This window comes from Prionailurus viverrinus, chromosome B3 (genome assembly GCF_022837055.1).
Source record: "Prionailurus viverrinus isolate Anna chromosome B3, UM_Priviv_1.0, whole genome shotgun sequence".
Classification (NCBI taxonomy): Eukaryota; Metazoa; Chordata; class Mammalia; order Carnivora; family Felidae; genus Prionailurus; species Prionailurus viverrinus.
This window is the reverse complement of record NC_062566.1, coordinates 100955313-100976034: the sequence shown is the minus strand read 5'-3', so window position 1 is coordinate 100976034 and position 20722 is coordinate 100955313. Positions and strand designations below refer to the sequence as shown.

Here is a 20722-nt window from a genome sequence, read left to right as displayed (position 1 = left end):
CACGAGGATTGGCGGCGAAGTGTCCCATGGAAACCGAACCCGGAGCTGCGGCCAGCATTTGCACGGGGGCGGGGCAGGGTCTTTCCAAGGCGCCTGCGCTAAACCGGCTTCTCGGCGCCATTTTGTCTGAGCGGCGGTGGTCGCAGCTCTATCGCATTTTACGTTTCTGGCGAGACGAGAGCCGACTGTGTATCCTGTAGATTCATTTTAGTGCGGCACCTATCCACGGTTCACTCCAGGACAGCACCTTGTGAAGGTCGGAGGAGTCGCGAACCTGTCAAAAGGTCGGTTGGAAGCTGTGGCTGTCCGAGTGACTAGGGGATGGCGCAGCTTTAGCGGCACCGGCACCGGAAGTGGACGGGCCGCGCGGCGGCCATGGCAAAGTAAGTTCTCCCTGCGGCGGGGTGGGGAGCAGGGGGCGGGATGAAAGGGGGCGAGGCCTCCTCTCCCGCCGCGCGCGAGAAAGGGGCGGAGGGGACGTGCACGTCTCTTTCTCCAGGCTGATCCTTGGCACCCCTCTCGAGAGATTTTCTGGATTCTCCTCTCTGATCAGTTCTTCCTCCCTTTGGAAGTGCATTTCGCGAATTTGTCATATTCCCTACCCAAGTGCCAGCTCTGTGGGCGCCTCATTAATTAACACGGGGAAGGCAAGGTGCTTAGACCTAGCTGAGTCGGGAGAGAGGTTTCCGCGTGCTCCTCGCGCGATTAAGCTTTGAGGAAGCTGCCGAAAGCAGCGGGTTGTGGAATCCACCAGCTGGCCCAGACCCTGCTACTCTAACCTCAGGCGGCTCTGCCGCTTAGCACAAAGCCTGTGCTACTTTTTAAAAAGGAAACAGTAGTGGTTTTGTAGGGACTGAAAACACTTTAAATAAGAAGACCTCCCCGATAGGACTTTGTTCAGGGCAGCCATTGATTTTGTTCTGTTAGCAGAATCTTTGTGTTCTGTTAAAACACATTTGAAATGGTGGAAACGGAGTATTAATTGGCAAGTTCTAAAGAATGAAATAAGGAAATGTGAAATATCGTCGATAATCCACGCTGCGTTTATTCAAAGTTAATACCTGACTAGATTTTTGCAGTGATCACTGCAGTGATTTTTCTCAAAATTACTTACTAAGAAAATGGGAGTGTAGCTGTTTTTGAGTGACCTAGCCATGCTGGTCTAGGTAGCTGTTTAAACTTATTTTCGTTAGGGGCGCCCGGGTGGCCCAGTCGGTTAAGCCTCCGACTTTTGATTTCCGTTCAGGTTCTGATTTCACAGTTCCTGAGTTCCAGCCCCACTTGGGCTTTGCGTTGACAGCAGGGAGCCTGCTTGGGATTCTCTCTCTCTCTCTCTCTCTCTCTCTCTCTCTCTCCCTCCCTCTCTCCCTCTCCCTCTCCCTCTCCCTCTCTCCCTCTCTCTCCGTTCCTCCCCTACTTGTGCGCTCTCTCTCTCTCTCTCTCTCCCTCTCCCTCTCTCTCTCCCTCTCTCCCTCTCCCTCTCTCCCTCTCTCTCCGTTCCTCCCCTACTTGTGCGCTCTCTCTCTCTCTCTCTCTCCCTCTCCCTCTCTCTCTGTTCCTCCCCTACTTGTGCTCTCTCTCTCTCTCTCTCTCCAAATAAATAAAAACAAGCTTTAAAAAAAATTAAACTTAAGTCTTGTAGTACCTTTGTTACTGCTGCATCGGTGGGGATCCAGCCTAGAAAATGGCTGTATGATTTAATCATTTATTGTGGATTTTTTTTGGCAGGTGGTCTGAAGAAAACCAAAATCTCTCAGTGACATATCCTAGAGAATTACTGAGGTAAGTTTTAATTTCTGTGAATAATCTTTAGAATGGGTAGACTTAAAATTTTACAGACCACTGTTGTCTGCCAATAAAGCCATAAATACAAAAAGGAAGAATGGTGGTTGAAAGAAGTTTGGTTTGACCAGGGGTTTAAATGAATCTGTAGGGGCGCCTGGGTGGCTCAGTCGGTTAAGCGCCCCACCTCAGCTCTAGTCCTGATCTGACCGTCGGTGAGTTTGAGCCCCGCGTTGGGCTCTGTGCCGACAGCTCAGAGCCTGGAGCCTGCTTTGGATTCTGTGTCTCCTCCTCTCTCTCTCTGCCCCTCCCTTGCTCATGCTCTGTCTCTCTGTGTCTCAAAAATAAATTAAAAAAAAAAAAATAAATAAATAAATAAATCTGTATAATTAGCTTCCTGATGTGATACTGTAGAATGAAATCTCAAAATTAGTACATGTTTATGAATTTACCCATTTGTGTAGTTCCCATTTCTGGATTTTTTTGAGTACTTAATATTTTTGTCATAGAATAATATGAACATTTTCATGGTTTTTTTTTTTTTTCCTACTTAAAAATTTGGCACATAGAAAAAATATGTTAGTAAAAGTTTAGAAGTGATTGTTTTTTTTTTTTTTCCTTAAGAAAATTATAAAATGAGGGGCGCCTGGGTGGCGCAGTCGGTTAAGCGTCCGACTTCAGCCAGGTCACGATCTCGCGGTCCGTGAGTTCGAGCCCCGCGTCGGGCTCTGGGCTGATGGCTCAGAGCCTGGAGCTTGTTTCTGATTCTGTGTCTCCCTCTCTCTCTGCCCCTCCCCCGTTCATGCTCTGTCTCTCTCTGTCCCAAAAATAAATAAACGTTGAAAAAAAAAATTTAAAAAAAAAAAAAAAAAAAAAAAAGAAAATTATAAAATGAGGGGCGCCTGGGTGGCGCAGTCGGTTAAGCGTCCGACTTCAGCCAGGTCACGATCTCGCGGTCCCGGAGTTCGAGCCCCGCGTCAGGCTCTGGGCTGATGGCTCAGAGCCTGGAGCCTGTTTCCGATTCTGTGTCTCCCTCTCTCTCTGCCCCTCCCCCGTTCATGCTCTGTCTCTCTCTGTCCCAAAAATAAATAAATGTTGAAAAAAAAATTTAAAAAAAAAAAAAAAAATTATAAAATGATATAATACTGCTGAACTTCCCAGGGAGTAATCATCTATAATTCTACTACCAACTTATACTATCTGACCCAAATAATGCATGTCACTGGGCATTTGGAAATTACTAAAAAGCCTAAAGAAGAAAAGACCAGTCTCTTGTATTTCTCCCACCAAAAGGCAATTATAGTTTATGTTGTAATTCTGTGTGACACAGAGGGCTCTTTATTTTTCATCAGTGTTGTTTTATAAAGTAAAGGTCATTTTAGTCATGGTTATCTTGTCACTCATTTTTTTCTTTATAGAAAAAACTAAGAACATGGGAAATATTTTGCACTTTTCATAGTTGCATAGTCTTCTGTAGGATAGATATAATTTATGTAATTGGATGATATTTTAATTTTTCTATAACAGCAGTGATAGAATTGGTATCTTGGTGCATGTTTTAGAAAAGATTTTGTCTGAGAACGGACTGTCTGTGGCTAAAATTTTTAGGCATCTAGATCTTTCTTTACATTCCTGGTTATTTGGAATAAATCCCTAGAAATGGGAATAAGCTAAAAGGATTGTGCATTTAAGGCTTTGTACCGCTGCCCATCAGAAAGCTTTGCTTTTACTGTACCTACATTTTTTGTTGTTCTTTTTCCGTTTATTTTTTCCCTCAGTTTTTGTTTTGTTGTGGATTTCTTTTTCGCTTTATTTTTTAAATTTTCTCTCGGGTCTTTTATTCAAGTAGAATTATAATTTTTAAAATAAGTTTAAGAATTTTTATGGGACCTTACAAGTGATTTTTTTAAACTAATTTATTTTTCACTCTGAAATAGGTAGGCGTTTGTATAGTGGAACATTTTGCTGCACAGAAGTGACATTTAGAGGATACTAAAAACTACTGTTTTTATGGTATAGTTTATTTTATGTTTCCTCGAAGCCTTCCTTAAAGTTTTCCATCTTTATGGGCATTTTCTGTGTGCTTTTTTACCCTCACAGGAACCTTTATATCTCTCTCATCACATTTGCTGTGCAGTTCTTAGGCTCTTCCCTAGTTTGAGACTCCATTCCCAGAGGGCAGCAACTGAGGTTTTAGTCGCTGTTATGTTTCCCTACTTGATACATGATAGGTGTTCTGTCAGTCTTTTTTATGAACCTGTATGTGCTTTTGTAAAGTATATGAAATAAACCAGCTTAATGTTTTCTTTAACAGTAATACTCTTCTAAGAACTTGTAATGTGCCACAGATGCTGTATTAGCCTTCAAAATTGTTTTAATGATCCAAATACTTGTTTTAACATTGAATTGATTTGTAATTGCTAATACAACATAGATTTAGCGAGCCCGGTAAGAATCTTAAGGGCATTATGATCTCTTAATGGGAGGTGACTGTAGATGAATATTAACTGAAAAGTCACTAGACCATCTCGTAGGTATTAATGAGAAAAATTAATTATGATTGATTTGTTTTTTTGTAACCATTGAGTCCAAACTATTAGAATAATGTTCCTTACAAAAACAAAATCACAAAAATTTTTAAGTGTTTCTGTGATAAAAAGCTATTTTGAAGGCAGAATGTTTTATTTGGGCAAGGCTTCAAACAAGGCTTTATAATTAGCTTCTTGAGGTAGTATTTTACACTGAAATCCGCAAATTAGAACATTCCAGTGTATTTGTTTACCCATTTATGTGGTTCCCATTTCTGGATTTTTAATGATGGAACACTCTGAACATATTCATGATTTTTTTGAGCCCATGTTAAAATAGGTGACAGAGGGGCGCCTGGGTGGCGCAGTCGGTTAAGCGTCCGACTTCAGCCAAGTCACGATCTCAAGGTCCGTGAGTTCGAGCCCCACGTCAGGCTCTGGGCTGATGGCTCAGAGCCTGGAGCCTGTTTCCGATTCTGTGTCTCCCTCTCTGTCTGCCCCTCCCCCGTTCATGCTCTGTCTCTCTCTGTCCCAAAAATAAATAAATGTTGAAAAAAAATAAATAAAATAGGTGACAGAGATCTCATCAGTGAAAGTGTTTAGAAGTGAAATTTTTGCTTCATTGTTTTTTAAGATTATTAAATAGACTATGTTCTGAGGATTGTGGCATACTCAAAACTAAAGGAAGTCTTTGTTTTTTAGAATAAACCTCATTTTGTGGGAAAATGAAGGAAGATGTTCCAGTTTTAAAAGACCTGGATCTACTGTTGAAAATTCTGTTTCTGGTATGTAGTTTTACTTGTCTTTTATTTAGTAATTAAGATCAGCAGTTAGTATGTTATATACATATGTTACATATGTGTGTATCTTGAAAAATGATAGAATTTGTTTCATTGTACAGTTTCTATAAATGTCTATGTTGAGAAGTAGAACAGATTGATTGCTGTGTTGAACATACCTGCTTTGCTAATGGTTTTGTTGTTTTTTGGAAAGTTACATAATTTGCTTTTTTGTAACAAAGCTATCTTTGCAATCCCTGTGTGGTCTTTTGCCCTATTGGTAGTCACTGCTGATTTTATGGCCGTGTGGAGGCATAGATTACTGGGTGTTTTCACCCATAATTTAGACTAGAGTGAAGGCATATTTTAGGATTTGGGTACACGCTGATCTAGGGATCTGCCTATGTTCCTACATGGCAAGGATCTATGCTAAAGGAGCTTACTATTAATAAAAGAAAGAATATAATTAAACATGTGGAAAGTTAATGGAGTTATTGCAAAAGATTCAATCAGTGCAGGAAAGTTTTTAAAGATTTAAATCATGGCTTACAAGATAATTTATCAAAGTTCAGTATACAGTTGAGATTTAATTGTTTTTTAAAATACAAATTGTTGGGGTACCTGGGTGGCTCGGTTAAGTGTCCGACTTCAGCCCAGGTCATGATCTCGCGGTTCGTGAGTTCGAGCCCCGCATCGGGCTCTGTGCTGACGACTCGGAGTCTGGAGCCTGCTTCAGATTCTGTGTGCCCCCCTCTCTCTGCCCCTCCCCTGCTCATGCCCTGTCTCTCTCTGTCTCAAAAATAATAAAAATATTAAAAAAAAATAAAATACAAATTGTTTTATAATGCAGAATGAAAAGAAATTTGTTTAGTGATCATTGAAGGTTTTTCAGGGTTAGTGAGAGATCATTTGTAAAATTAGAAGAAAGGAAGATCTCGGACTTTCTTAGTGGGTGGAAAATGGTGATTAAGAACGTAATTATATAAAGAAAGTTATGTTTGGGGAAGTGAATAAACCATTTCGGAGAGGATGAATGACTAAAGATTACATTGGAAAAATTGCATGAGGTCAGCTTGTCAACATTTCTAGAATTAGCTTCACATCGGTTGTGTGGGGTGCTTGTCCTCTATACTGGTTTGGGAACCTTGTGAGGGCTTTGAAAGCTGGGATGTGAGCAGAAAATAAAGATTATTTTGTTTTAGTCTCACATTTTAACAGATCACAATGCAACTAAACCCATCTCTTTTAATCCCACTCTGATAACATTGGTTTGTTTTTTTTATTTTTTAAGTTTGTTTAATTTGAGAGAGAGCGTGAAAAGGCAAGTGGGGGAGGGGCAGAGAGAGGAGATGGTGAGAATCCCAAGCAGGCTCTATATCAGCAGCACAGAGCCTGATGGCAGAGCTCAGACTCAGAAACTTTGAGGTCATGACCTGAGCCAAAGTCAGACACTTAACCAGCTGAGCCACCCAGGTGCCCCTAACGTTAGATTTTTTAAATGTCCTTGTCCTTATGCATATTTTTCTTTATTATTAATTTTTACTTTTTTTTTTGTTCCTTTAACGTTGTAATAAGCATTCAGTGTGACCACACAATACCCATTATAATTTTGATGTGTGAAAACAATCCATCAAACTGTTTTATCTTCAGCTTCATTTTTGTATTTCTTGACCATTTAGGTTTCAGGTTTTTCAGTATTCTGCATTTATCATCTATGTGCATATGATATTTTCAGTCTTTTGGACCATTGTTTCAGGATTGATTGTCACCCTCTCTGTGACATTAGCTACCTGAATTGGGTAGTATATAATTATAATCACTTTTGCTAATTTGTAAGTGCAAAATATGTCGAGCTCTCCTTTTCCTTGTAATATTTTTGTTGTTAACTAGTGAATTAGGACCTTTTTCTGCAATTTCAACTTTTTTTTTTTTTTGGGGGGGGGGGGGGACAGAGAGAGACAGAGCATGAACGGGGGAGGGGCAGAGAGAGAGGGAGACACAGAATCGGAAGCAGGCTCCAGGCTCCGAGCCATCAGCCCAGAGCCTGACGCGGGGCTCGAACTCCCGGACCGCGAGATCGTGACCTGGCTGAAGTCGGACGCTTAACCGACTGCGCCACCCAGGCGCCCCTGCAATTTCAGGTGATTCTTGGTACTAGACAAGTTCTCTCTTTAAGATCTCTGTCCATTTATGTGAGAGTCTTGATGTTTTATTTCTTTGAGTTTTTTATGTAATATTTAGTAGTAATTGGCTGCAGATATTTTTCCTTATAGATTTCTTTTTCAATTTTAGTTATTTTTGTTGAGGGTTTTTGAATAGGCACAGAGGGATATGATGTACACAAAATGTACTATTTGGAAGTCACTTGGAAACAGTGTCCAGTGTGACTGAAGAAATGATACAGGAATTGGAGGTAGGGAGACAAGATATTTTTGCAATACATCTGCATGCATGAAACTAGAGTCAGACGGAGAGAGGGGAAGGAATAAGTGAGCAAGAAATTTGAGGGGAAAAAAGAGTTGACAGTATTTGACCTCTACTTGATTGTAGCAGTAAAGAAGAAAACAAAACACTCAAAATTTTAAAGAACAGGGAATAGTTCATACCATTAACAAGTTTTGTAGGTCAGAAAAAGACACTGATGTGTAAGGAAAATGAAATCAGTTTTAAACATGCTAGTTAGAGCTTGAAATGTCTGGTAAGCATTTATTCTTCTTTTATCAAAGTGCCTCGGAAGCCCTAATTGGGACAAGGCATATGCTGGACCTTACATTGTTTTTTATATTTTGATTTCTAATTCCATTCTTCTATTAGATTTTAGTGGTTTTATCAAGTCTTTGTTTCTTTTTTTTTTTTAAGTTTGTTTTTGTTTTGAAAGAGAGCATCAGCTTGAGTGGGAGAGAGGTAGAGAGATGGGGAAAGAATCCTAAGCAGGCTCCATGTTATCAGCATGGAGCCTGATGTGGGCCTCAAACTCACGAACTGTGGGATCATGACCTGAGCCAAAATCAAGAGCCAGACACTTAACCCACTGAGCCACCCAGGCGCCCATATCAAGGCTTTCTTACTTCTGATTTTTAAAGTACAACTTGGCTGGCTCAGAAGAGCATTCAACTCTTGATCTTGGGGTGCTGAGTTTGAGCCCCACGTTGGGTATAGAGATTACTTACATAAGTAAGTGAACTTTAAAAAAAAGTACAACTTGAAATGAAAAATTAAAGTGAATTAATAAGTAAAATAAGTGCAGGGAAATCAAATGATTTGCATACTTAAAGGAGAAGTTCTTCATTATTGAAAAAAATAGTTTTAAGGTAGCATCTTACAAAAATACATGTATGCTTTTAATTTTTTTTTAATGTTTATTCATTTATTTTGAGAGAGAGAACCAGGGAGAGGGAAAGAGAATCCCAAGCAGGCTCCACGCTGTCAGCACAGAGCCTGACTTGGGGCTCGATCTCAAACTGTGAGATCATGACCTGAGCCAAAATCAAGAGTCAGTTGTTTACCCAACTGAGCCATCCCAGTGTCCATTAAATTGTTCAAATATATGGGGTGAAATATTTTTCCCTCCTCTTTCCCAGTGGACTAAATTTTGTGTGTTTTCTTTTAACTTTAACAAAATACAGAGAAGTAACAGATGTGTGTGGAACATGAATGTTTAGCCAAGATTCTTTAAATATCTAAAATCTAAGTAAAGATGTTAATTGTCTTGTTTTCGGAAACCACTTTTATTTCAACAGATGAAATTAAAGTGCTCAGTGTAAGGAAGGGCTTTAACAATGAGAAATGTCAAAACATGTAATAGGCTAATTTTTGAGTGTTCTTCAAGAGAAAGAGCTTACTTTTATCAGTTAATCTCCCTTGGTGTCTCTGCCCTTTTTTTCTTAGGGTTTTAAAAAATGTTTTCTGCTACTTACCAAGGAAAAAGTTATTATTTTGTCTTAGAAAAAACAGGCTTTTTAAATAATAGTTCTGTATCAATCACAGTACTCAATTTTTTCCCTCTTTGTTTCTGATTATCCTTTTTAATCAGTTTTTATAAAACTTAATCCATTTGGGATAATATATGAGGTTATGAAATTTGAGCCACTTCACTATATATATCAGGACTCTCCTTAGGGTGCCTGGGTGGCTTAGTTAGTCAAGCATCAGACTCTTGATTTTGGCTCCCGTCATGATCTCACGATTCTTGTTGGGCTTCACACTAAGAGCAGGGAGCCTGCTTGGGGTTCTCTCTCTGTCCCTGCCCCACCCCCGCTTAATAAAAATAAACTTAAAAAAAAAAAGCTGTCTTTGATCTCATTTAAATAGGTATTTAAAACTCTTCCCATCATATTGCTAGCTTTGAGTTACAAGACATAATCTGTTTACAAATTGAGGAAAAAGTAATACATTTAGAAATATTTGTGCATAAGTTTTCAGCATTTTTAATTTGTAACAAATACGTGGTTTTGTGTATGTTTTCATTGCTTTTTATTAATCCCTTAACTTTGGTACCTTTTATTTTTCAAAATAAGTGATTGGAGCTACCTGCATGGCATTTAGGCCTTCACCATGTCCCCATTAGAACCATAGCTTTTAAAAGTAGTTTAGGGAGGGGTGCCTGGATGGCTCAATTGGTTAAGCATCTGACTTCAGCTTGGGTCATGATCTTGTGGTTGGTGAGTTTGAGCCCGTGTTGGGCTCTGTGCTAACAGTTCAGAGCCTGGAGCCTGCTTCGGATTTTGTCTCTCCTTCTCTCTCTCTCTCTCTCTCTCTCTCTCTCTCTCTCTCTCTCACTGCCCCTCCCCCACTCATGCTCTGTCTCTCAAAAATGAATAAATGTTTAAAAAAAAAATTTAAAAAGTAGTTTAGGGAAAGCAAAGAAGATACTTGCAGCATTAGAATGTGTAGCTCTTGGGGCGCCTGGGTGGCGCAGTTGGTTAAGCGTCCAACTTCAGCCAGGTCACGATCTCGCGGTCCGTGAGTTCGAGCCCCGCGTCAGGCTCTGGGCTGATGGCTCAGAGCCTGGAGCCTGTTTCCGATTCTGTGTCTCCCTCTCTCTCTGCCCCTCCCGCGTTCATGCTCTGTCTCTCTCTGTCCCAAAAATAAATAAACGTTGAAAAAAAAAAAATTTTTAGAATGTGTAGCTGTGGCCAGGCTTTTTGTGAGATGGGTGGTTTAGAGCACATTTCTTAATTTCTCTGCCTCATCTGTAAAATGGGGAGGATATGAGTAGAACTGCCCTGACAGTTTAGTATTAAATGAGTTAGTACATGTAAAGTGCTAGAATAATGCCCAGTGTTTAGGAAACATTCAGATATTAGGTGGTGTTAGTGTGTATAATGCTGTTATGTAGGGTCTGTCATTCTAGCAGCTTTTAAAACAATACATTATATTTCCACATACAAATAAAGCATGTAGACTCTTTGCCTCCCATTCTAGACCTTACTGAATGTCATATCAGTCTGTCTCTAAACTAATTTGCTGCAGTCACACTAAAGCTTTCACGGCTCCCCTATACAAACTCTGTGTTTTCCGTGTTGTTTTTATTCATACTTTCCCCACAATCTAGAATGCCCCCCAATCAACACTAATTTTTTTTTTTTTTTAGAGAGCAAGCACATGTAGGAGAGAGAATCCCAAGCAAGCCCCACGCTCAGCATGGAGCCCGACCCGGGGCTCAATCCCACAACCCTAGGATCATAACCTGAGCCCATAATCAAGAGTCAGATGCTCAACTAATTGAGCCACCCGTGCACTCTGCAAATGCTACTTTTTGAGTGAAATTTTCCATGATCCCTCTTTAGGTAATTTGTCCCTGTGAATTTCATATATTTTCTCTTAACATGATTCCTGTCACTTTCTATATTACATTTTAGTTTCTTATTCACTCACATGTTCTTCACTAAGTTAGGACAATACCTTATCCATCTTTGTAAGTTTAGAACCTGTCATAAGTGTTGGCACTTAGGAGGCACTCATTTGTGGAGTGGAAGTTTGTAAAATATATAGCAAGCTTAGAGGTGATATTTAATGAATGAATGCATGCCAGTAAAAATGTGCTTTGTCAGTGTTTGTACACTAGGAGCCTCTTGCCTGATCAGTTACTTAAAATGAGATCGCTTGAGGTTTTAGGAATTGAGTCTGATTCAATGTAGGGAGCAGAGCACTATGGGGATTATCCACAGGTGAAGAATTTTCATTGGAATGTTTTCATGCCATTTTTAAAAGTATATCTAATGAACCACCAGAGGGACTGGGGGTGGTGTTGCTGTTGTTGTTGTTGTTTTCATGGATGTACCCACCCACCAAACTTCCTTATCACCAGTGGTCCAAATTTATTAAAAGTTTGGCCAGGACTAAGGGTACATCTGCTGCCAATAACAATATACAAACCACCTGGCTCAGTCGGTAATCTCACTTTACAAATACATTTTTTCTTATCACCATTATGCCTCTAGGCATGAAAGTAGAAGTAGTCGGAGAATAGAAGCTGGAGAGATGTTTCTGAGGACACTGATCTTTGGTTACTATAATGTTGATAGGGTCTGGCCTCTAGCTTTAGAAGAAATGGGACTGGTGGAAATGAGTTAAGGTATCAGGCTGATATTAGGCATTCATGAAGCTAAAGTGGCAATTATGTTACTCTTAGCTCAAAAATTCTCAGAATTTCTACAGTAGTTCAGTGGGATGTTGGATTGAATATGCATCTTAATATAGGAACGCTGGATTTGAAAACCGTATGTTCTCTGTTCTAATCATAAGCATGTTCTCATTGGCTGTGACCTGGGATACATTACTCTGCTTGAGTGTCTGCTGTTAGAGATAAAGGGCACGGGCCTAGATACTTACAGCTCTTAATGTACTTAAATCCAGCACCATATTTTTCAAATAAGAATTTCTGAACACACTTCTGATATCTGTGTCTGAAAGGTTAACTGATTGATATTTAACAACCCCTGAGAATCTGAATCATTGAGGCATTGACTCAATAATTTTAGCACTTAACGAAGTTGCTGCTATTCCTATCTCATAGGATCAAATTCTGACAGAAGCTTTAATGTCCTACCTACCTCATTGTTGTAGTTAATAGGCATTCTCATTATTTTCATTGTTTGGCAAAACAGATATTTGAAATAATAAGGAAGATCACTAATTAATGTCATAGTGAAGTTTCTGTTTTGTCTATGTATGTGTACTGCCCACACACAAAACAAAGTACAGCATACGCCAATATTTTCTCCTGTATGTTTTTTTTAAGTCTGTTAGGACTGACAAAATTCATTTCCTGACTTACTGTGGATCTCAACCTGCTTTTTGGGTGGGAAGAATGGACTAGATAATAATCCCTTACATCCCGTGTTAAACATTCACTAGGCACTTCGATACAATGTTGTACTCCTAATTGTGATAGCTTAAAAGTTAAGATACAAATTGTTACCTGGAAATGCTTCTAGTTTCAACAGCAGCGGGATTGGGGTAGGGTGGGGAGCAGCTGAAAGACATGGTGTCATGGGGTATGGGAGCAAGGGGGAGTTTTCATTTTCTTTTCGTTGGTTTATAATATGTTTGGTAGTGTGTTTTTGAGTCTGCTGATATTAATGGCCCACTTAGGGACTTATATTTATTTGTATTTAGGGATACCTTGAATCCTCTGGAAACATAAACAAAAATCTCTTCCCCAAGTTGGTTCCTTCAAACAAAACAAGCTGTTTTTTTGTTTTTGCTTTTATTTTTTGCTTTTAGTATTTATGTTTGTTCAGTTTATGTGCAGTCATAAAACTGCCTGCAGTGTTTGTATAATTTTGGTGACTTAGATCGTGGTACACAAGACAGGGAGGGGATTTTTATATGAGAGAACACAACAAAAATAAAAGTCATCTTCCCATTTCTTATTCGTTTATGTACTATGTGATACTGTCCTTAAGACCTTTAAATTGCTGAGGGAACCTTGGTAACCAAGGTAAATTTTGTCTGTTTTCCTCTCAAACGTGAAGTTCTGCATTTTATTACACAGTCACGAAAAACTAGTCTGTTACCAGTAAGTACGTAAACCACAGAACTTGCTCCTTCCTATATGCTGCCAAGTACTTCCTGTTTTGTCAGATTTCCATTTAGGGAAAAGAATGGATTTAAAGTAGCCTCTCCTGAGTTTTGTTTAAAGCGTCTCTCCTGAATTTCATTTTGGAGGCTGTCCAAGTATCTAGATGGGGGGTGGGGGGTGGCACATCATGTCTACAATGAAGTCATATGTCAGAAAGCTTCATTTGGCTTCATATCCTGAAACAGGGCTGCCAGGAAGGAAAAGAAACTTTTTGTTGTCAGAAATAATTAGTGCATGACTTGCCAACATTGTGGCTTGCCTTTAGGCTTTCCATGTCAAATGTGTGTCAGGTACTGAATGAATCATTATATTGCCTGTGAAGGAAGAATCTATGTTCATTTCTAGTAGACTTTTTCCTCTAGAAACACATAAAAACTTCCATTCAGCCACACATTTAATCCTTTTTCCATAGGGACAGGTTAAAGGTCAAGTGGTGATTCAAATAGAAATTGGCTACATTGTGAATATTGAATATCTTTAAGGGAAACGTTAACAATTCTTTTGCAACTAAAATGGTAAATAGAACATTTAGCTATACATTACAAATTATCTTTTTTTATCTTATGAAATGAACTTTTAATTAGGTGTTAATAGAATGTGTTAGTGGAACATATTTTCAATGTAAACCTGAATCCCTTCCTATTGATGGTAAGGGAATCTTGTATTAAGGTTCTTTTGCAGTGGTGGGACCAAGTTCTATGAAATTTCTCTGACCAAATTAACCTGACCTGCCTTAAGTCAGAGCTGTTTCTCTTCGTTGATCCGTCAGTAAAATATGAAAGATGCTGTTTAATCCTTGAGCACTTATGCTTTGTGTCCACCCTCATATTGGAAATGTTCAGAAAACTGATGCTGAATCGTAAGATATTCAATACCATCTACTATAAGGTTTCTACCAGAAACTTCCCTTTTCATCATCTAGATACATATTCCTATTTCTGATACTTGTATTTCTTTAAAAATCCAGTGAAAGAAAAGTTTCATCAGTAACTGTCAGTCCCTATAGCTTCATCCTCCACTTTGCTCTGTAACAGAAATCTCCTCTCTTGAAACCCTTTAACTGTTTCGGTTAGTTCTTCTTTTACTAACCTGTGTCTAAATCAGTGATTCTCAAATTTTAGTGTATTCATAAGCATCACACCAGATACTTGTTGAAAATACAAATCCTGGGCCTCACTTCAGACCTCGTGAATTCAAATCTATGGAGAATTCTTAGGCATGTGTTCTTTGAACCAGATGGAGAAACTATTATCTACTCCATGCATTCCCACTGTCATCTAGATTATGTTCCTCATAATCTTATATTGGTTAGACTTTTTACTTTGTTTCGGTTAGTGGCATCTCAGAAGTTTTTTTCTGGTAACTATTGCCATCTGTAGTTCTTCTCCTAAATTCACCGATTGGAGAGTTCATCTACCAGATCTCCAGGAAACTGCCCCAGATTCTCTTTCTTGTTTGTCAGAATTTATCTTCTTCCCCCTTCCCAAAGCACACATTTGTAGTTCAGTGGATACATACAGTATATGTTACTCATACTAAAACATGCATACATATTCTGATACAATTATCCCTGCTTTTCAAAAGTCTATATCATACCACATCTCTTTTAACAAAAGACCTACATTAGTACCCATTTTTGCTACCAAAAGCCAGAAAAGACTAATACAGTTTATTTTCAGGGGCGCCTGCATGGCTCAGTCACTTAAGCGGGTCATGATCTCATGTTTCAGGGATTCAAGCCCCATGTTGGGCTCTGTGCTGACAGTTCAGAGCCTGGATCCTGCCTCAGGTTCTGTCTACCTGTCTCTCTGCCCTTCCCCTACTCAGGCTCTTATCTCCCTCTAAAAAATAAACATTAAAAAAATTTTAAAAAGAAAGGTTATTTTCAGGGTTTGGGAATGCTCAAAAATTTTTCAATGTAAATTAATGGTAATTTCTTCACTTTATGCCATTTTGGCTTATGAAAGGTTTTGTAGGAACCCTCTACTTCATACTTTTCTATATGGCAGGGGAAACTTGTACCTTGCTAATGATTTTTAAATGTGTTTTTCTTACCAGGAAAGGAATTATATCTTATTTTTAAACATTTTATATATAATCTTTCCTGGCAGTCTGATACACTTCAGGCCTCCAAATGATTGCTTGTTGCCGTCTAGTTGCTGCTCACCCAGACCAGTCTATCTACTAAAGGTGATGAGTTATCCTCTTTATACCTACAATTCTTGTATACCATTTCCCTTTCTCTAAATTATCAGTATTTTCTTGGTGCTGTTTTAAGAATAATTCTCTCTTCATACATTGGTCTTAAAGCCTTGTTGGGTTTTCGTGGTTAAAAGTTTTTAATAGTTCCCTTTCCCATATCAGTTGTATAGTTGAACTCCTTTATTTAAAAAAAATTTTTTTTTCAACGTTTATTTATTTTTGGGACAGAGAGAGACAGAGCATGAACGGGGGAGGGGCAGAGAGAGAGGGAGACACAGAATTGGAAACAGGCTCCAGGCTCTGAGCCATCAGCCCAGAGCCTGACGCGGGGCTCGAACTCCCGGACCACGAGATCGTTACCTGGCTGAAGTCGGACGCTTAACCGACTGTGCCACCCAGGCGCCCCGAACTCCTTTATTTTTAAATGAATTTTCCTAAAATGCTATTTTGTTTCCACATAGTAAAAATTAAAAGTTCAAATCATAAATTTCAAACACAAACTCAAGCTGTATAAGGACCCTTTACTCTTCAGCAGCCTTTATGCATTAACTACAGTACACCAGCGTTTACTTTTTAAGAGTTGGTGTTTAGGAGTAGAGATACATATAAGTAAGGTAGTTCCCTCTTAAAGGGGTGGGATAGTTTAAGAAGGAATATTAGGGGGGGGGTTTTGTAGTATGAATTGTCTGTTTAAACCTTTTGTCCATTTTTAAAAACTGGGTGGTTTTCTTAATTGTTGAATTTTGAGAGTTCTTTATACATTCTGAATACACATCCACTGTCAGATGTGTGATTTGTAAATATTTTCCCCTTAAGAGTTTGTCTTTGTTTATTCATTCTCTTGGTGTTTTTAGGAGAGCAGCTTTTAATTTTGGTGAAATTGAGTTTGTCAGTTTTCATTTATACATCATTTGGTATGGTATCTAACCAAGAATTTTTTAAACCAGTCTCAGAGATCTTCTGTTTTCTTCTTAGAAAGTTTTAGTTGAGGGGCGCCTGGGTGGCGCAGTCGGTTGAGCGTCCGACTTCAGCCAGGTCACGATCTCGCGGTCCGTGAGTTCGAGCCCCGCGTCGGGCTCTGGGCTGATGGCTCAGAGCCTGGAGCCTGTTTCCAATTCTGTGTCTCCCTCTCTCTCTGCCCCTCCCCCGTTCATGCTCTGTCTCTCTCTGTCCCAAAAATAAATAAACGTTGAAAAAAAAAAAAAAAAAAAGAAAGTTTTAGTTGAGTTTTGGTATATGGTCACCTTGACTTACGCATTTGGTACAAGGTATGACTTGTTTTCTGGTGTTTTTGCATATAGATGTCCAGTTATTCCAGCACCACGTGTGGAAAAGCGCTGTCCTTCTCCACTGACTTCCCTTTTCCCTTTTGTCAATTGACCATATTTGTCAGTCTCTTTTAAGACTCCATTCTATTCCATTAATAATGTTTATTACATGAACTTTATATTATAGTAAGTCTTCAGATCAGGTGGTGTTGGCCTTGTCTTCTTATTCAAAATTGCTTTGGCTATTCTAATTCCTTTTCCTATATAAATTTTACAAACCACTTGATTTCCTGCCACCCCCAAAAAAGGCCTCTTGCAAATTTGATTGGGTTTTACATTGTATCTATAAATCAGGTTAGGGAGAATTGACAGTGCTGAGCCTTCTGATCAGTTTATGTAGTTCATTGTCAGTGTCACCATTTTATAATTTTCAACATAAAATCTTATACAAATTAAAGTTTATACCTAAGTAAGTATTCCTGGTTTTGATGCCATTGTAAATGGTACATAATCCTTATTTTATAGATGAGGAAATTAAGTAAGTTGCCCGAGGTGACACAGTTATTAAGTGACAAAAGCCAGTTTGAAACCTACATTGGCTTATCAGCTGCTGTCCTGGTTTTAATTACAATGTTAATTTTTTACTCTGAAGCTCTTGTGATTAGTGGTAGCCGAGAGGAAGCTCTTTTTTCTTTTATCAAGAAAAATCCTGTCATTATAGTGCTTCTATATAAAAAAAAAAAAAAATCCCAGGGAGTTTATATATTTTCTGAGTTTGGGGTTTCCAGATCTTTCCAAATCATAAACCATGCTCATCTTAGTTTTAAAAACCCCTGATGGATACAGTTTTGATCCAGTGTTTTTAAATAGTATGCATATCCTGCAGTTAACTATTATGAATTATTTCAGTATTTTAAATATGTACCTGTAGATCAGATTAAATGAGACCAAAGAAGTGAAGGCATTTGATTCTTAGTAGATGTTCAATAAATGCTAGTTAAATCTAAACAGGTAAGTTTTGAAGTACCCATTATTTCTAATGTCATCTAATGTAATGTTATGCAGAAAAATTTGGCGTTGAAGGTAAACTTTAAATAACCCTGTACTTTCCATAGGGATACACAACTACAATCTTTTAATAAAAGTAATTCAAATGCTCAAAAAAAAAAAAAAAAAGTACCTTTAGCATTTGAATGCCTACTGTGTTGCTGCTCACACCCAGTGGATACAAAGACAGGATTTCTTGAACACCTCTCCCATGGGCTGGGATGGTGGGGAGGTACACTTAATTTATTAAAGTGAACACCTTAATAGATGCACACACAATATCAGTGGTAGAATAAAAGCTTTACTTGGTGGGGGTTAAGAGTAGTTGCACTCATACACATTTCAGTTTTGGAATTCTTTTTTTAAAAAGAAAATAGTTGGACCACTTTTATAGGACACATATAACAGGGCCAAGAGGGAGAAATCTGACAATCACTTTAGAAGGCTTTCTTTGGCAGGTGGTGGAAGTCCTTAGGAAAAGCACTATTAAATAGCCTAAGCATGGCAAATACAATGTAGGACATGACAGAGTGCAGGAATGCAAAATAAAATAGGTCTGGGTTCCATTTCCAAAAATAAGGAATTCAAAATTTAGAGAATATCTGAATGTTCTACATAAGACTTGATTTTTTAATTAAAGGGTATTTAATCTTACTGTATTAAATTGTCTTGTACTTACAGTGCAACAGCTGATGATATTCACATTTCCTAAAACTTTCTATTTAAATCCAAGTTAGTTAACATATAATGTAATAATGGTTTCAGGAGTATATTTAGTGAATGATCAACTTACATATAATCCAGTGCTCATCCCAACAAGTGCCCTCCTTAATGCCCAGCACCCCTCCGGCAAAGCTGTTTGTTCTCTGTATTTAAGGGTCTCTTAAGGTTTGTCTCCCTGTTTTTGTCTTATTTTTTTCTTCCCTTCCCCTATGTTCATCTGTTGTGTTTCTTAAATTCATGTATTTCTCTTTCTCTGACTTATTTCTCTTAGCATAATACATTCTAGTTCCGTCCACATTGTTGCAAATGGCAAGATTTCATTTTTTGATCATGGAGGAACACACACACACACTATACGTACACACACATACCCCACATCTTCTTTATCCAATCATCAGTCCGTATGGCCATTTGGGTTCTTTCCATAATGTGGCTATTGTTGATAGTGCTGCTGTAAATATAAACATTGGGGTGCATGTGCCCAAGATTTGATTTTCATTTGTGGATTTTCTCTAGTTTCTTAATAGCATTTGGGTAAGTGGGTGTTTTTACAAAATGAGAAAAAAAACATTAATTTGTAATCTTAATTTGAAGAGTAAAACATACTGGGGCACCTGGGTAGCTCAGTCAGTTGAGCGTCTGACTTTGGCTCAGGTCATGATCTCACAGTTTGTGATTCCAGTTTGTGAGCTCCAGCCCCGGATCAGGCTCTGTGCTGACAGCTCAGAGCCTGGAGCCTGCTTCGCATTCTGTGTCTCCCTCTCTCTCTGCTCCTCCCCTGCTCACATGCTGTCTCTCTCTCAAAAATAAATAGAGATTAAAAAAAATTTTTTTTTAATAAAAAAGAAAGGAAAACATACGACCTACAACTGATTTTTCTTTTATTTTTCAGGTCCCTTTATGAATGATGGAAATAGAAGCAAATGGATAGTCTTAATCAGATAAGTGCTTTAATAGTCTAAATATATTTTTTATAATCCCTAACCTAAAACTTGATTCTTTAAAACATTTTTGATTTCTCTTTTCAGGTGCCCATATCAAGAGAGTTTACAGTAAATAAGGTACTGGATCTTTTCTGAAAATAAATTTATAATCTTATCAAAGTAAAATGTACCAGCTTTTTTCCCCCCACAAAGGCTAATCAATATTTCATTGGTGCAATTACAGAGTGCCTCCCACAGTTGAACCTAGATTATTAATTTTATATATAATATGTATGAAAGTCTCATAGCTGAAATAGGTATATCTGTTTATACAGTTTTCCAGTTATCTATGTTACAGTATCTATAGTTTTTAGGTGGCTTCTCTCTTCAAAGTTAGAAATTTCTTTAGAACCAGTGTCTATTCTTTTAAAGGGCTTTTTTTAGCTATACTGATGTGAATTTTTTGTTTCAAGGAACCTCTCTATGCCCATCATGGGGCTTGAACTCCCCACCACCCCTGAGATCCAGAGTCACATGCTCTACCACCTGACCCCAGGTGCCCCTATACTGATGTGAATTCACAGCACAATAGAATAAAATGTAGCAGGTAGTTTTATTTTATATAAAAGCTGTGGTAATGGTAAATAATCTTGACTTGTTTGTATAGTAGTTAGCTACTCATGTCTAATGATTTGCTATTTGAACTACAGAGATGTTCAAAGTCCAGCAGTATCCTGCTGCTAAACTCCAATGAGTACATGACCTTCTTAGGAAAGCATGACAGTTGAGAGTGATACTGGCATGAACCCAGTAAAGGGTGTGTAGACTTGGCATACTTGGCCTGAGTTACAAACTGTTTCTTCCTGCTTTGAGTACTGTTCAGGTTATGACAGTGGTTCTTACAGGCCTCAATACCAATTGTAGTCTAACTTCTTATTTAGCTAAATCTGGGTACTTTAGTTGAACTTTACAGATCAAGAAATTTTTGAAGTGACAGAATAGGGACTTTGTGGCTCCTTAAACCCACTCCTCACCGCAATAAAAGGGAAAAAAAATTCACTTTTGAGCCTAAAACCTTTCTTATGTGTCACACTTCAAGGTTAACAGTGGCTGCTGGCCAACCGTCATTTTACTAAATGTAAAACAGAGTAGCGGCATCAAATAATACCTACCGAGTTGGTAGGGACTTACTTCACAAAAGCCCAGCGATAAATGATCTTTAGATTCTAGGCGAGTGATGAAATGGAACTCTGAATGAATGATTCCCAAGTTTCTTTTTGTAGTATTTTCACTTAAGGAATTTTTTTCAGTAAACCTAAACCAACATTTTAATGCCAAGTAAGTAAATATGTACTCGGTTACTCCCACCAATTTTGTTACACAG

At 38.4% G+C, this 20722-nt stretch overlaps 1 long non-coding RNA gene across 1 annotated transcript; it reads left to right on the top strand.

Annotated features, from left to right (window-relative positions):
- The first annotated feature begins 87 nt into the window (after positions 1 to 87).
- LOC125167359 (uncharacterized) lies at positions 88 to 20599 on the top strand. Its single transcript, XR_007152770.1, has 4 exons — positions 88 to 383; positions 1729 to 1782; positions 5013 to 5095; positions 19308 to 20599. It is a non-coding gene; the product is annotated as an uncharacterized LOC125167359 (long non-coding RNA).
- The last annotated feature ends 123 nt before the right edge of the window (positions 20600 to 20722 follow it).